Genomic DNA, 17759 nt, shown 5'->3' with positions numbered 1-17759 from the left:
CGATAAACTGACATGAATAAACACTGAAAAAGTGGACAACATCTTACCTGGGGGTGAGTTTTCTTTTTTTTTGCAGATGGAGCGGCACGTGGGGGCTGTCACTGTATGTTGTAATAATACAGTTGAAGGGAGGAGAATTATTACAACACTTGTTAAATTTAACTTGTCAATCCCAGAATCACATTTGTCACAAACCGTAAATGCATGGAGACAGATGAAAGTTAATTTCCACAAAGATGTACAAGGTTTAATGCATTAGTATACGAACAGCAGGATTGAAAATTAACTTTTAACTTTTTCACAGCCACAGTGGTTGGTGGATGCCCAATTTTACCAGCCTTTAATTTTTTTTTTTACCAGCCACTTTTTTGGGAATTCAACTGTTTAAAAGAGAGTGCACTAGCATATTTTGAATTGCTTCAATACATACTTTTTTAAAATTAATAATACATAAAAATAGTCCCAAAAAGGTCTGCTCTTTGTGCCGATCACATAGACGTTTCTGAATAAAATTTTCATTAGTTTAAAATTATGCATGTTTAACTTACAGCACATGCAGTGATGGCATGCAGCATTTTGAACAGAACCAGTCATGAGCTGCTTGCGTGAAGTGTGCTTTGCTTGTCTATTTTTTGTTTTGTTTTGAATTATTTCCTTTAGATTTGGACATTTCAAGCTTTCTATACACATATTTCTCATGTCTGTGAGGCAAGTAGCTGTCACGTCACAACATAAGAAAACCAAGGTAAAGACTACGATGCACAAAAATGTGATTTATAATGAAAATAAACAAATACAAAAAAAAAAACTATGAGGGGGAAAAAACATTAATCAGAACTGTAACATAACTCAAAAACATATCAGGAGGGAAATCACGGGAAAACGGAAGACATAGACATAACAAGAATCCAATATAGACCGACAAACACAAGGAGCTTATAAAGGAAAGAAATCAAGAGGGAACAGGTGGGAGAAATCAAACACTAATCAGATAACAAGGGGGGAGGGATCAGACAATTACATGAGCACATGCTCAGAATAACAAAACCCACAGGTGCACACAAGACAATACGGGCCTGTGACAGTAGCCTGCTTAGTTACTGATAAAATATTAGTTACTGATGAAATCTTAGTTACTGATGTCATTCCATCAGTAATTTTTACCTCAAAATTACTGATGGTATGACAATATCATCAGTAATTTTTACCTCAAAAGTACTGATGGTATGACAATATCTCTTATTATTGTACTGATTATACTGATTGTATACTGGTTGTCACGCAAGTGCATTCTATTTCACTATTATAATGCACAATATAGAGAACATTAGTTAATGTTATGCTGTGTTTAAGTACATGATGCACAGTATTTTGTATTTATAAAAATTCAACTTTGTGTTCAGAAGAACTGCAAGAGTGACATATAAAACTGGTTTACTTAAATAGTTCATGTAAAATTGCAATGCTTTGCTTTAATAAGAAAATTAAGTAAGCTCAAACATTTAAATGAACAAACTGAGGTACATATTTAAGAATATCATATTAAGTAATTATGTATACTTTGTTTGTTTTTTTCTTTTCTTTTAAGGTTATCAACCTTATTGAATCATTGAGTCAAACTGTAAAATTACTGTCTGACCTGACAAAATTACTAAATACAAAAGCTAAAGTAATTTGGAGTTTTTCCCTGTCCCCTGTGGTTGGCTGATGCTTTTGTTGAGTTAGAATAATAATAATAATTTGTTCGATTTATATAGCGCTTTTCAAGGCAAAGCCTTTACATTGAAGGGGGAATCTCCTCAACCACCACCAATGTGCAGCATCCACCTGGATGATGCGACGGCAGCCATATTGCGGCAGAACGCTCACCACACACCAGCTGATTGGTGGAGAGGAGACCGAGTGATGAAGCCAATCAGGATATGGGGATTATTAGGAGGCCATGATGGACAGAGGCCAATGGGCAAATTTGGCCAGGATGCCGGGGTTACACCCCTACTCTTTTTCCGAAAGACATCCTGGTATTTTTAATGACCACAGAGAGTCAGGACCTCGGTTTAACGTCTCATCCGAAGGACGGTGCTCTTTGTCAGTATAGTGTCCCCATCACTATACTGGGTGTTAGGACCCACACAGACCACAGGATGAGCGCCCCCTGCTGGCCTCACTAACACCTCTACCAGCAGCTACCTGGTTTTCCCATTTGGTCTCCCATCCAGGTACTGACCAGGCTCAGCCCTGCTTAGCTTCAGTGGGAAACCAGTCTTGGGCTACAGGGTGATATGGCTGCTGGTACTGATGCAAAATTCCCAGATAACTCCATTAAAAGCGACCCTCTTTTTTTTTGACGCTCCTTGGCCTACTATTAAATATTAAACTGAGCTGTGTAACTTTTTATATGTTAGGTTGAATATTTTATTTTAATGATGAACAGGCTGCGATGTCAAGTTTGCAATACTGGAATATGTTGTGTGCGCATGAGGCGCTGACGTGATCGAGCAGAGGAAACATAAAATACTCCGTACAGCTAATAAGAGTAGGACATCATTCACAATTGCAGTAAGTGTTAACTTGCATTGTGCTATTGTAAAATAAAGAAAACAAGATGTGCTTTCTGTTATCTGGTTTCCTTTCCGTGAACTTGTTTAAGGAGCACTGCGCCTCATGATAATGGACCAAACTCAGCAGCTGTCACAGTTTTTTCTTTCTTTGTGTTAATCTGTTAATTATTTAAGTCAAACATATTTTGTGTATTCCTTTTATATGGACCTATAGACTGATTTTTATGAAAAAAAAAATGTTATTTTTAATGTTACTCAGTTCCCTATATCGAGGGAACTTTGCACTGCGTCGAAACAACGATTTTGGGGATGCTCCCTAAGCATCAATGCATCTGAAGTATGAATGAAACTAGTCCAATCCTGATTGGTGCTATGTCATGAGGTAGATGTGATGGCATACCCGGAAGCTATAAAGGGGAGCCCGGCCCATTGTAGCGTCAGTTATCACTCTTCAGCATAACGCTCTGTGCGTGTTTGAAAGACTGTCTATTTATTGTTGTTTGTCCCATATATATATATATATCAGACCTATATGTTAAGAGAATGGCGACCGAATTTAAGGGTGTTTTCACACTTGGTCCTTTCCGGGGTCTGAGCGCGGTTCGCGTGATTTTTGGCCCATATGTGAACACTCCTAACGATCTCAGACCCCTTTAAGGCGAACCGAGCCGAGACCATCACGGGAGGTGGTCTGGGTACGTTTCGATCTCATCTTATGGTACGGTTCGCTAAAAACACGCAGTCTGAACACAAACTGCTCTGGGCTTACTTGATTTTTTCTGATCTTGAATTCCAATGTAGTTTGGTCATCAAATGCCTCCGTACAAATCGGCTGTTCATCGCGGCTGATTCTTCTGACAAATCTCTACAAATTATTCGTTCACAACATACACTTGTTTATTGCAATTTCAACCGCTTCCGAACTGTGTGAGAGAAACGCGGCTGCGCGCCAGTTTAAAATGGTGTTACGAGCACACACACCTAGCGCATGCAGAAGCAGCTGTCACAGCGCGTGAAATAAACTGAATCTTTAGCGTCTTATTGCATTTATTTTAAAGCGTCAAAAACACACAAGTTTCACATAAACAGGTGGTTTTGTCTTAAATGAATGTAAACATCTGCATTAGCCTAATAAAAGAATCAGTGGAGAATATGCAGAATATGCTGTTCTTCATACAGTGAAGAATGCGGTTTTATTTTTTCATGTGATTATTCCATTTCTTTCTTGAATGCTGCTTTTAGGCATATCTATACTTTACCTGGGAAATTGAAAGCAGTTTATTTAATTTGCATCTTTCTTTTATTTTTTTATTGTGTTGTTTATTTTTTGTATGCTGATGTTATCATTGCCTTCTGCAATAAAATAAACATGAATCAAGGAAAACAATTCAAATGTTAGTTGAAAAGAAGGACGTGTTATATAGCTAGTGCAAGAATATGTATTACATATTTATATATATATATATATATATATATATATATATATATATATATATATATATATATATATATATATATATATATATATATATATATATATATATATATTTCTTCTGTGTGAAAGCAACCACGTCCCGGGATTGATTACCGAATTCGACCCGGGTCGGGGATCTAGTAATATTGCGGGATTCGACCCGGGACGAGCGCTGTGTGAACAAAAGCCGAAACTAATGCTGCATCGTGCGACTCCTAGAGCTTTTTTCAATAACACAACCCTGCAGTGCCAGAAGAACTCGTCTGTGTTTTAAACGCAGAGAGTGTTCGTATACAAAAGAAACTAAAATTAAACAAGCAGAAATGTGTGCAAACTGGACACAAGTCGAGACCACGGAGCTCCTTACTATCCGCGCTGAAGGTGAGATCGCTCGCCATTATACGTCACATCCGGATGTCACGTGTCAACTCGACCCGGGACCGTTAAGCGTTGTGTGTGAAAGCGCACATATTATGGTTTTTCGCTGGCAGTGTGAATGGACCAAATCTAGCGGCCTGGGAACAAATGCCGGGTCGCATTATCTGTGTATTTGCTGGAATCGCAGTGTGAAAGGGGCTTAAGAGGAGCTTATCGAGGTGCTGACTCAAGCCGTGGCCAAATTAAACATTGAATGGCCACAAGAGAGACAGGAAGTCCAGCCATCAAGCAGGTTGGACGATCGGTTTCTCTCGTGCCGGGCTCAGTCACCTCGCTGGGGCTTGCCATTTTTTCCGGACCTGCATAATGAGTTGTGCAGGTCCTGAAACAGGCCCTATTCAGCGCGGATTTCCAACCCCCCGGTGCTAGATTATAGGAGTCACCAAGGAGACGGCCCGTGCCATCGGCCGCTCCATGGCCTCAATGGTGACTGTGGAGAGACATCTATAGTTAAATCGGTTGGGGATGAAGGAGAAAAATGAAATGTTTCTCCTAGATTCCCCGATCTCGCCTTCTGGCCTGTTCGGTGACGCCGTTAATTCGGTCGTCGATAGGTTTCAGGAGGCGAGGAAACAGTCAGCGGCCTTTCGTCAGTTCCAAAATCTGGGAAGGCTGCCACTAGTGGGCAGCCTCAGCCGTCAGCCAGCTCCTCGCAACGTCAGGTTCAGAAAGAGAGCGTCGTCTCTAGAGCCCCTCCTCCGGGAGCCTGGCAACAGAGGCGGTGCTCTCACCAGCAGGCTTCTGTGCAGAAGGGCAATCTAAGGAACGTCCTAGCTGCAGTGGGATGTCTAAGAGCGCCCTGAACCCTTAACTAAATACAAATATCCTCTGTATATAAGAAAAAAAAATCAACATTTCAGTTATAATATATATATATATATATATATATATATATATATATATATATATATATATATGTTCTCATGTTCGTCGCGTAACGCTAACGACAGATGTTTTCCTCACGGGGTGAGGTGCGACCATGAGTGGTCGTTCGTCCCAGGGTCTATGGCAGGAACATCAGCGGCTATGGCACATAAATCGGCTAGAGATGCTCGCTGTGTTTCTGGCTTTGAAACAGTTCCTGCCCGACCTCAGGGGCCATCATGTATTAGTCAGGACAGGCAACACATCGGTGGTCGCCTACATAAATCATCAGGGGGTCTGAGGTCCCGTCCCTTATACAAACTGGCACGTCAGATCCTCCTGTGGGCCCAAGGGAAACTGCTTTCCATCAGGGCAGTTTACATCCCAGGGGTCCTAAATCAGGAAGCGGACATCCTGTCGAGGCAGGGGCCGAGGCCCAGGGAATGGAGACTCCACCCCGAGGCGGTGGAGCTCCTGTGGCAAAGATTCGGGAAAGCAGAAATAGACCTGTTTGCTTCAGCAGAGAATTCCCACTGTCCTCAGCCATGGTACAGGAGTGGCCGAGGCTGCCCCTGTATGCATTTCCCCCGATTGCTCTGCTTCCGGGAGTTCTGGAGAGGGTACGTCGGGACGGAGTCCGTGTACTTCTAGTGGCTCCGTACTGGCCGACCAGAATCTGGTTCTCGGACCTAATATCTCTCTTGGAAGGCTCTCCCATGGAGATTCCGACCAGGAGGGATCTCCTCTCAAGCGGGCGGGAGATTCCTTCATCCTCGCCCAGAGTTATGGAAACTATGGGCCTGGCCTATGAGGGGACCAGGCTCCTAGAGGAGGGTCTCTCGACTGAGGTCGTAGAGACCCTCCTGCCCTCCAGAGCTCCATCCACGAGGAAACTGTACGCTCTGAAATGGAGATTGTTCTCAGCATGGTGCAGAGAACGCCAGTTGGACCCAGTTAACTGCCCGGTTGGTACAGTGCTGGAGTTCCTGCAGGCGAGATTCTCGGCAGGATTGACCCCCTCCACAATAAAGGTGTACGTGGCGGCCTTAGCTGCTTTCCACACTCCTTTGGGTGGAGTGTCTTTGGGAAGACACCCTCTAGTTACACGTTTCCTCCGTGGCACTTTAAGGTTGAGGCCGGTTGTACATTTGAGGGTCCCGACCTGGGATTTGGCCATTGTTTTACGTGGCTTGTCTGAGCCTCCGTTTGAACCGATAGAGGAAGTATCAGAGAAGTTCCTCACCCTGAAAACTATCTTTCTTCTGGCCATCTCGTCCCTTAAGAGAATTGGGGATATTCAGTCCCTGTCGGTAGGGCCCTCCTGTTTAGAGTTTGCGCCTGGCATGGTAAAGGCTTTCCTTCACTCCAGACCAGGATATATCCCCAAGGTTCCTACGACCTTCGTGACGTCAGACCAGGAAAAGTTAAATCTGCTTTGCCCAATTAGGGCACTTGACACATACGTCCACAGAGCTGCCCTGTGGAGAAAGACTGATCAACTGTTTGTCTGTTTCGGAGCCCCTAAAAAGGGGGAACCCGTGTCTAAGCAGAGAATGAGCAAGTGGTTGGTCGAGGCCATTTCACTTGCTTATGAAGCGGTCGGACAGCCGTCTCCTCTGGCTGTCCGGGCGCATTCTACCAGGGGTATGGCTGCTTCTATAAAGCACTTCTATCGGGGACTTCCCTCCAAGATATTTGTAACGCGGCAGGCTGGTCTTCGCCGCTAACTTTCGTAAGGTTCTACGAATTGGATGTTGCATCTACAGTTGGGGCACAGGTGTTATCGTAGTCGTGTGCGCTACGGTTTCACCAATACGAGCACTTGGTCCTATGGCGATGTGGGTATAAGCGTTCTCACAGCATTTCGACGCAGCTCGAGTTCCCAGATAGGGAACGTCTCGGTTACTTATGTAACCCTAGTTCCCTGATGGGAACTAGGGTTGCATACGTAACAGAGACGTTATCAATAATACTCTCACATGTGAATTTTATCCAAGTTAGATACGAAAAATAAAGAGACAATTTTCTGCCATTACAAATATTCTCGCGCACCCCCGGTGGTCAGTCTCGCGCTCCCCAGTTTGGAAACCGCTGCCTTAGTAGATTATCTCAGCTCATTGAAATGCCTTCCAAATATATCCACATGGGCCCTGCGTACGGTAGAAACAGGGTACAGACTGCAGTTCGATCACCTCGATGGACTGCAGTGGTGCCAGAGTTCCGGATAATGGAACAAGTAATAGAATCCTTGCTGACAAAGGGAGCCATAGAACGGGTCCCACTGTCAGAGAGGGAGGCCGGGTTCTACCAGTGTTAATTTCGTTGACGAACGAAACTTTCGTTGACGAACTTTTTCACGGACGAAAACGAAATAAAAACGAAATAAAAAGTCAGATATAATGACGAAGAACGTGACAAAATATAACTGACACTTTAGTCAACGAATAAAAATGAGACGAAAATATATGGGAGTGACGAATGGAGAAAAGATCCAATCATAAGTATTCTTTGTGGGCCGTGTTGGGTAGAAATCCAATCAGAGCGAATCTTTGAGGGTAGGTTGATCTATGCAGAAGCAGCCGAGCCATTTAAAAAAGCTGCGGGAAATGCAAGCGCAACAGCTAAACAAACGCAGCAGCAGTAACACAGAAAAGACAGAACAGAAATGTCAGAGGCAGGACGAAAACGAAGAATTGACATCTGGTCACATTTCACATATGACAACAAGGACAATCATATGCCTGTAAACCGTGTGGAGCAAAAATCGCTGGGAATAACACCACCAACTTGAAGCGACATTTACAGACGACTCATCCAGAAATACATGCAAAAGCACGCACGCCAAGTTTATTTTATCAGATAAACCACCGTGTTTCCGCTAGCTGCTAAACTTGGAATAAAATAGAAGCTAAAGAAAACCACGTCTGACCTGTATTGATTAGACCAGCGTTTCCCAACCAGGGTGCCATCTGACGTGAGCGGTGGTGCTGTGTAACACGCACTTGCACCGCGCGCGGTTCATCTCACATCTGATGATGACGCATCTTTGATATGGGTTGTAACTTGAAAATAATGCTTTATGTATGTTTCTGTCGATGGATACACGTGCTGGCTCCTCAGTGATAGGCTACACTACAACAGCGATAATAAAAGAAAAACTGGCAAAACGGTTTCTCTTTGTAAACTGTGTTCAATGCATGCGAGTGCTGCCGTTTGTCCAGTCATTTCGCCGTCCTCACCCGGGTATATTCACCAGAAGACGCGAATGAGAGCGCGCACGCGCTGTGTGAAGATCTGTCATCCGAGAGCGCGCGCGCGTCCCACAGTGCGCAAATATTCAGTTATCTTTCAAGTCTTGCACTTGAACGGACAAACTCATTCAAAAAGTATGTCAACATGTCCATCTTGTTAAGTATCCAAGCAGACATAGTCTGAATATGCCTTAAGTGAACTTTATACAGTCGAGAAAGACGACGCATACCCCTGTCTTAAAGGGGCAGCAACCTTGATGTCAAAGAAAATATGAGGACTCACTGCTCTTGATTGAATAGCTTGTGTAAGTTTAATAAGGATTAATCTTTCATTTAAACAGTTAAATATGTAGTTATTTTACATTTGATTATTTATTCTATTTCTCTACCTAAAACTAACGTTAGACCTACCTGAAAAACAGGAAATCCATTGTTCATTTTATCAGTATCTTTGCTCAATAGAATTTATTTATGCTACTGCTTGTATTTAAGTTATTTGTTCTTATTTTCTTTATTTTTAATAGTCCTTTATTCTGTGAACATAGCAAATACCGAACCGTACTGAAACTGTGAACCTAAAACGTTATACAAACCGACCCATGAGACTAAGACAAAAACTCTTATGATATTTAGTCGACTAAAACTAGACTAAGACTAAATCTGAATTTGCTGTCAAAATTAACACTGGGTTCTACAGCCGGTACTTTTATAGTTCCAAAAAAGGATGGAGGGCTTCGGCTGATTTTAGATCTGAGGTATCTGAACCGGTCTCTGAGGAGAATCTGGTTCAAGATGTTGACCATTCCCACCATCGTGAGCCCAAGGACTGGTTCGTCACCATAGATTTAAAAGATGCCTATTTTTACGTCTCTATACTTCCTTGCCACAGGAAGTTTCTGAGGTTCACTTTCGGGGGCGAAGCGTACCAATATCGGGTGCTTCCCTTCGGTTTAGCTCTTTCCCCTCGCACATTCACCAAATGCATGGATGCAGCTCTGGCTCCACTGAGACTTCAGGGCATCCGTGTACTGAATTATATCGAGGACTGGCTAATATTGGCTCAGTCATTCGAGATGGCAGTTCAACATCGAGATGTAGTTCTAGCACATATTCAATGAGACTCAACACGAAAAAGAGCGTGTTGACGCCAGCCCAGAAGATGAGTTTTCTGGGAATAATATGGGACTCAGTTTCGATCCAACTGTCCCCCGCACGAATCGAGACCATTCTGGCGATAGTCTCAAGAATAAGGCTGGGTCAAAGCATCACTGTAAAACATTTCCAGATAGTTTTGGGGCATCTAGCAGCAGTGCCCAACGTCATTCCGTTCGGCCCGCTACATATGAGGGCCCTACAGTGGTGGCTGAAGACCAAAGGGTTTTCCCCCAGAGGGAACTCATTCAGTATGATCTGTGTCACGCGCAAATGCCTTCGTGCTCTAGGTATATGGAAGAAAGTTTGGTTTCTGTCCCAAGGGCCAGTGCTGGGAGCATCATGTTGCCGGAAAACCGTTTCAACAGATGCCTCCCTCCCTGGCTGGGGCACGGTCATTGAAGGCCGCTTTGCGAGGGGTCCATGGGAGGACCGTCATTCGACCTGGCACATAAATTGCCTAGAAATGATGGCGGTCTACAGAGCTCTCCGGAGTTTCTTCCCGGAACTTCGTGGACACCACGTTCTGGTCCGTTAGGACAATATGGCAGTCGTGGCATACCTAAACCGCCAGGGGGGTTGAGATAACGCCCCCTATGCAAATTGACTCATCTCATTCTTCGCTGGTCACAAGGGAAACTGTTATCCCTCAGGGCAATGTATATCCCGGAAATACAGAATCAGGGGGCAGACATACTGTCGAGGCAGGGGCTGAGGCCCAGGGAATGGCGGCTGCACCCGGAGATGGTGGAGTCGATATGCAAGAGGTTCGGCCCAGTGGAAGTGGATCTGTTCGCGTCTCGAGAGATGTCCCACTGTCCACTGTGGTTCTCCCTCACGCATGGCCAATATAGCCCAGCAGTAAATCTGATTTAGCCTAATCAATACAAAGATAGCACATTATTCATGGAAGTGCATTTATTGCATGGTTAAAACTACATGACATGTCTAAAATGCATGTGCACAGATAAGTTAAATGACCACGTTCAAATAAGTGCTTTTGCACAGAGTGTACGAGGCAAAATAACCACAATATTAACAAAAACAATAATATAAGAGTGAACAGTTTATTTATTATCAGATGCGCGAGCAAGTTGCGTTCGTTACTATAGCAACATTAGACTAGGTCATTAATCTGTACTCTAAGACCAGGTCTTATAAAATCTCTCTAAAGAAAATAAAAGAAAATAGAAAATGAAAATAAGACCCTCACATCTGCATCTGTAAGCAGCGCTCAAAACCTACTGTTGTGGACAACAACCATTTCACGATTTAAAATTAGGGAGTTTTTGTGTGCAAAATGTAAACTTGTCCAGGATGCAGGATCACAGAAGGAAACAATGACAATAAACACCATTAACCGAAGTGATTGAAAGGTATGGTAATAATCAGCCATACACATTCACATATGGCTTTATTTGAAAGTTTCATACGATAAAAATAATTTGTTAGAATTACGTTCTAGTGATGTCATCACGCAATGCTGCAAAAACCCCCAGCTGAATTGCTTTATTAGAAACTAACTGTTCAAAAGAACCTTTTGCAGAAATGAAATGTACTTCCAATCATTATTAATGAGCAAGAGACAAATAAATGCTAAACTATGTAGAATTGAAAAGGGCTCTTAAAGAGGAGTCGATTCCCCTAATGGAATCGATTCCAAACGTTGGAATTGACTCTCGATTCCCAATGCCTTGGAATCGGGGAATCAATTCCCAGCCCTAGTTTTAAGTATTAATGAAAATTTTAAAAGCTTTACAATCCATCTGCCACAATGTCCGGTATACAAGACTAATTTCCTACCCTAAAACAGGAACGTGTAATAGCATGTAAATAGGTAGACACAAACAATAACCGACAAGGGAAGGAACTGAACAGGGGTAATACATACACAGGGTAGATGAGGGAACTAAACGTGAACAGCTGAAGAGGATTAACATAATCAGACACAATGGCAGCTGATCAAAACACAACAGACACGGGACTACACAGAGGACACGTGACAACATTCGGTGCTTAGAAGACAATTAACACAGACTCCATTCAAACAGTTTGTCTTAGGTGTGTTAGGATCTGCTGTTGCTTTGCTTTGATTATCCAACAGTGGTGACAACAACATCACTGATTTCAAAGATCAATCATGACAACACGTGTGTGTGTGTGGGTGTGTGTGTGTGTGTGTGTGTGTGTAAAACTTAATTAAATTTAGGACAAGACACACCTGGTTGCTGTGATAGCTGAGATAGCTGACAATTTAATTCATTTGGCAAAAACCACAGCTCTATGTCTTCAGCCGTTTCATTCATTCTAACTTCATATTTCCCCCCATTATTTGTTATGTTGAAACTGTGTTGTTTTTGGCCACCTGTTTTACAGCATCCTAGAAACCAGAGAGAACATTTTACAATTGAAGTTAGAATTGTTGGGGGAAAAAACACTGTGAAGAGATTAGATATTAAGAACAGTTCAAATAAAAGTAAATATATAAAATTAATACAATAGACACATTTTACCTAGACGAGATGTGTTTATTGTGACATTCATTGTGCAGTCTACATTATTTATCTCTGTATCACAAACTGATGGACATAGTTTAAAATCTGGAATAAAAAAGAAATCAATATGAGTTTGAAACTTGTTTTGTCAGTCTTCACAGGAACATTCAGCTAATAAATTGTACAGTATTCCTAGTCATGTTAGCAGTGTATATTTCACATCTATTTATAAAAAAAAGATGGTGCCGCATCGGTGTTGAGCTCTCCAGTTGTTTTACTATTAGTTTGTCCTGTTTTTTGTTTTTCATATGCATTCAGTTTCACCAGGGATGAACTGCTGAAGATTCAACAGTACACATTACCCAATATTTTACTGGTTTTGGACTGTTCTGACTGTAATGGCCAACGACATGGCTACACATTAAGGCCCCGTCCACACGGAGACGCGTTTCGCTGTATGCGTATACATTTTGTACCGTATCAGCGTTTCGTCCACACGGATCCGGCGTTTTGAAGCATGAATCTGATATTTTTCTAAACCGGGTCCCAAAGCGGATAAATCTGAAAACGGTCATCTTCCGTCTTCGTTTGTACAGCGAATCCGTATATTTTCTGAAACGGTGATGTCCTCACACTATGTCCAGCACGGTGAAGAGTTTAACGGATACAACTACGGGCACTGGGTATGCGCACATCAATATCGCGTCATTTAATGACCGTATCTGCATTACTGTAAGGGTATGTTTTGGGTTGGGGTAGGTGTAGGCATTAATAAAACACATCTGTTAAGTAGCAAATGTATTTATTATTATTTAATTGTGAGATTTTGGCTCACCTCCGACCACTGCTATACCCCTGCTAGCCACAACTCTTCTTCTCCATTTTTTGTGTATTTCTGTGGCAGAATTACAGCGCCACACACTGGCCTGGCATGCAAACTACATCGTTTTTTTGTCCGTTTTCTTAATCCCGTGTGGACGCAGATATTTCTTGAAACGAGGAAAAAAAAATGATCGGATTTGGAAAGCGCTGGCTTCGTATGGACGAGGCCTAAGACGCTAACTAAACAACACACACAGATACAGCGTTCTCTTTTGTTTCTTTACTCGTTATTTTTTGTTTTTTAGTATATTTCATGAATAACATTTGTTGCAGATCACACTATATATTTCATAATGACAGACACAGATTTGGTTTATTTTCACTGTTTTATTTCCAATTTGAATTTATTTCATAAGTATTTCTTTTGAGTTTAATTTACCTATGTGAGGAGAGCGGTGGTTTGGCGCTCTCCAGGGCACAGTGCTCTGTTTTGGTGGGGGTCCGTTCCAATAAAGGACCGGCTGCCATTTCTTTGTTTTTCTTAAATTAATTCAGGCCTCAAGGCAACTTTATATGCAGACGATTTACTGCTTTTTTATCTCTATTCCCAAGCTTTTTACCCACAGCTATATCTTTGCTTTGATGGTGACTATTGTAAGTAAATAATACATATAAACATAATAATAATACTACTACTAATACTACTACTACTACTACTACTACTAATAATAATAATAATATTATTATTAGTATTAGTATTAGTATTAGTATTAGTTAGGGCTGCACGATTAATCGAAATCGAACCGCAATCGCGATTTTGGCTTGTGTGCGATTATTAAAGCTCAAACGCTGCGATTTTAATTAAATAAATAAATGCCCAGTGTGTTAGCGAAGAGCAGCTCTGTGATAAACGCTGCTCCGTCTGAAAGACTGCGAGATTGAGTCGCTTATAACTTGCGTTTGAAAAAGCAACACGAGTCAAAGATCTTCACAAACTAGTGAAGCGTTCATAAACCTGTTCAACAAAAGACAACATTTAATAACATGTTTTACCTCACTTTATATCATCAGTCGAGTGTGTGTGAGCTGATGTGGCTTCTCATCAGAGTGAGGCCGACGAGGCGTTATTTTATAGCAGTCTATGTCAATCAGCACTGCATTATTATACACTTTATTATTATGAAAATACCCTTGATGGCTTGAAGAACTCAAATACTCCATATTTTGCTGCAGTCGTGTTTATTGTCATCATGTTTAATCAAAGCATCTCTATCTTCTGTTTACAGCGTTAGCTTCACATCATGGATTTCCTGAAAACTAACGTCAATTACTTCTCTGAGGCAACTGTGGCATTTTCCGCTCGAGGGCGCCCTCTGGCTTTCAGTATGAATTAAAAACTTTTGGGTCATCAATAATAATAAAATAATGCTTAATACATTTTAAAACTTAATAAACTTGAAAAATTATACATTTGTTGGACAATCCATGTTTTTCTTCAATGTACAGGAGTTTTTTCCCCCACAGTGGATGCACAAGAGGTTCATATTTCATATTAAAGACAGACTTTAAGAATAACTCCTTAGGCTTAGACCTTTCTAATGTTTTTTTAGTCATAGGCTGTCTGCATATTAATAGGTAACCCAGCAGTTTTTTTTGTGTGTGTAAAATAAGTTCCCTTTCGAAAGGGAACTCGCGCTGCGTCAGCTGACGCTATGGGGAACGCCTTCAGCGTGACAGGTGTCTGAAATCGCTATCAAATCACAATCCTACTGACCGTCGGTAGCTGGTGATGTCATCACCGTGCGACCAGGAAGTATAAAAAGGCACCGTGCCAACATGACAACATCCTTTCGTCTTCAGGGACTGTTTTGTCTGGTTCGCTAGAAAGTCTTTCTAAAGTGGAATGAAGTGCACACGCAAAGTGAAGGGAGCGTACAGGAAGTGCGCTGATCCGTGTCTCAGGTTTCTCACGCCTGGGGACACGCACACCCTTTGTGTGCTCTGCCTGGGGGAAGAGCACGCGCGGGAGGTTCTCGAGGGGGCTTCCTGCGCAAACTGCGAGTGTTTTTCCGACTGAGGACGCTCCGCTCTCGCTTGGCCTTCTACTCGAGGGAAGAAGAGCCAGCATTTGGGAGCGGTCCCGCTCATGCCGAGGCTGAGCGGCGCCGTTTGTCCTGGGGCTCCCAGAAGGATCTGGCTCATCGTCTGGGGAACACAGTGCTCGCGGACGATCAGCCAGGTCGCGAGAGCAGGCGGACGGAGGAGGAGTCGGATGGAGACTCCTCCTCTTCGTCAGCCCGTGCTTTTCCAGTTGGCCTACCCCCTGATGCGATGGCTGAGTGGCGCACCACGGATCTCTCTCTCCGGGCGGCCAAACAACATAGCAGTCGCCATCGGACGGTCGATGGCGGCTAGGGTCGCCACGGAGAGGCATCGGTGGATAAACTTGGTGGGCATCGGGGTGAAAGAAAAGGCTTTTCTCCTCGATGCCCCGGTCTCGCCCTCTGGGCTTTTCGGCACCTCCGTCGAGGCGGTGGTGGGAAAGTTCAGAGAGGCGAGGGCGCGCTCAGCGGCGTATAGAGCGTGTATTCCGCTGAGGTCTGGGGCGGCGCCCAGGCAGGAGGGTGTCCATGGCCCATCAAGATCCGAGGATCATCAAAAAAAAAAAAAAAAATGGGCCAACGCAGTAGCGTGGCCTCTCGTGCGCCCCCTCCGTGGAGAGGACGTGGAAGAGGCGGGACACCCGCAACAGGAGGAGGGACATCGGGGAGAAGATCCGCTTCCAGCACCCAAAGCGAGGTGGTGAGTCTCCGCCCCCGAGGGCGCGGAAGTGATGTTGTGTCCCCTCCTTTGTTGTTCTGTTGTTTTTCTTTTTTCTCCCCGGGCGCGCTTTACACCAGGCCGCGCGGGCTGATGATGAGCGGAGGTGAGACTCTGACGAAAGCCTGCTAGGCTGGTGTGTGCTCTGCCTGCACACAGTGCATCGTCTCTGGGAAAAGCGGGATTTCGCGGCCGCCTCCTCGGCCTTACATGTGAGAATAAAGCGCCCCGCCCTCAGGTTAGTGCGCCGAAGCATGCATGTTACATGAAGCGATGAGGGACTGAAAACAGCGGGTGAGTCCCCTTTTAGGGCAAACATTCTTCTTTTTTGCCGTATGTTTGGACTCTATGCTTCCCTGAGGGATATTTTGTCTACAAAAGATGAAGAAAAGAATGTAACAGTTGGAGAAGTGGGCCTGTAGTTCCCCGGTAAAGGTGGCTAGAACGATGTTTGTGATAAACACAGTGTGTTTATGTAGGCTGTATGTTTGCTAGTGTAGCAACAGTAGTTTATAAGGCTGTTTCTCTTCTGGATATGTGTAATATGAGCAGTTGAGGCCACCGCACATGCCGCGGGCATGTAGCGGTGATATAAACTGACGTATGTTCTCCTGGCGAACGTTTTTTAGCTGTAGCAACCTCTGGGTAGCATTGGCACCTCTGCTAGTGAAATATCTAGATGAATTTGTGAGGTTAGGCTAGCGCATGAACTACAGTAAGGTCTGTCCCAGTCCTTTTTAGGGCCGTTGTTGTGGGATTATCAGACCGATGCTAGTGCATCAGGTTGGCCTAGGCTGTTGATGGGATGACGGTGGCGTCTTGCGGTGGCATATCGCCCTGGCAGTTGCCCCGGGCTCCTGTCGGTATCCCCGCAGGAGCTTTGTATCCCTACCCGGCCTCCCCTTAGTAGGGTCGTCCGGCCAATGCCCACCCCCTTCTGCATTTGGTGGTTGTTATTAATGCAAAAAGGTGTATAGCAGAATGAATCGCGACTCAGCCAGTGGTCGTGGGGACGGGGTAGGCGTCTCTTCGCGGTGCGCAGTCAGACTGGTTTTGCTAGCCCCGCCCCCCAGAGCTAGTGCGGCCGCCACTTCTGGGCGGCCCCCCGGCTTGGTTCAGGAAATGGCCGGATGTGTGTGTTCAATATCTTTCACTTTTTGCTCTGTGTCTTCTGCTTCACCTTTTAGGCTCGGGTCGAGCTGTACTTCGCAACCATCTGAAAGCATCGGTTGGTAGGATGCTCCCCTGGAGTCGAAACACTGTCACGGCTGACGCCCTTGCGCGGACGGCGGACCGCTGGACGATCAGACGGCCGCCCTGGAGGCAGGTGGCGTAAGTTGTACTCCCCTCGCTTTAGAGTGTTCAAGGCGTTTTATGCTGAGTGCACTGCTGTGGGCATTGTGTTTTAGGTCCACGCTGGTAGGCGCTGCCTGAGAGACTGCGCCGTCGCAGAAGGCTGCTATGGGCCGCTGGGGCGGACCGACTATAGAAGGCTGGCTGGCGGGACACGCCAGCCGAGGCAGTCCGGGCAGTTTACTCTGGGTCAGGTGGTAGGCCTCAGTAGGCCTCCCTGCAGGTGAGTTCCGTGTGGCCATCGTGGCCCATGTGAGCGGGGAGGGTTCTCCCCAACGATGTCGGCTGCAGCAGAAACCTCGTCATAAGTAGGCCCCTAACGGCCTCCCTGGGGATGAGTCCCCAGGTAGTGACTGGATACCCAGCCCTCATCAGCCAGCAGACAGCCACTGTTAGCCTGACTTTAAGGGCTCGCTGAGTTTCAGCACGCCTCACATGGCGTCCCCTGAGGGGGTGACCTAGGGTTCCGACCATTCGTTGACAGGATCTAGGCCGCTTGAGGCCTCCTGTAGGGTGAGCCCCGGTTCCC

The 17759-nt window shown here is 44.5% G+C and overlaps 1 pseudogene; it reads right to left on the bottom strand.

The window, feature by feature from the left end:
- Positions 1–2177: 2177 nt before the first annotated feature.
- LOC137091697 (5S ribosomal RNA) lies at positions 2178–2294 on the bottom strand (annotated as a pseudogene).
- Positions 2295–17759: the final 15465 nt, after the last annotated feature.

The sequence above is a fragment of the Pseudorasbora parva genome, chromosome 10 (genome assembly GCF_024679245.1).
Source record: "Pseudorasbora parva isolate DD20220531a chromosome 10, ASM2467924v1, whole genome shotgun sequence".
In the NCBI taxonomy this organism is placed as follows: domain Eukaryota; kingdom Metazoa; phylum Chordata; class Actinopteri; order Cypriniformes; family Gobionidae; genus Pseudorasbora; species Pseudorasbora parva.
This window is presented reverse-complemented; position numbering and strand designations above follow the sequence as displayed.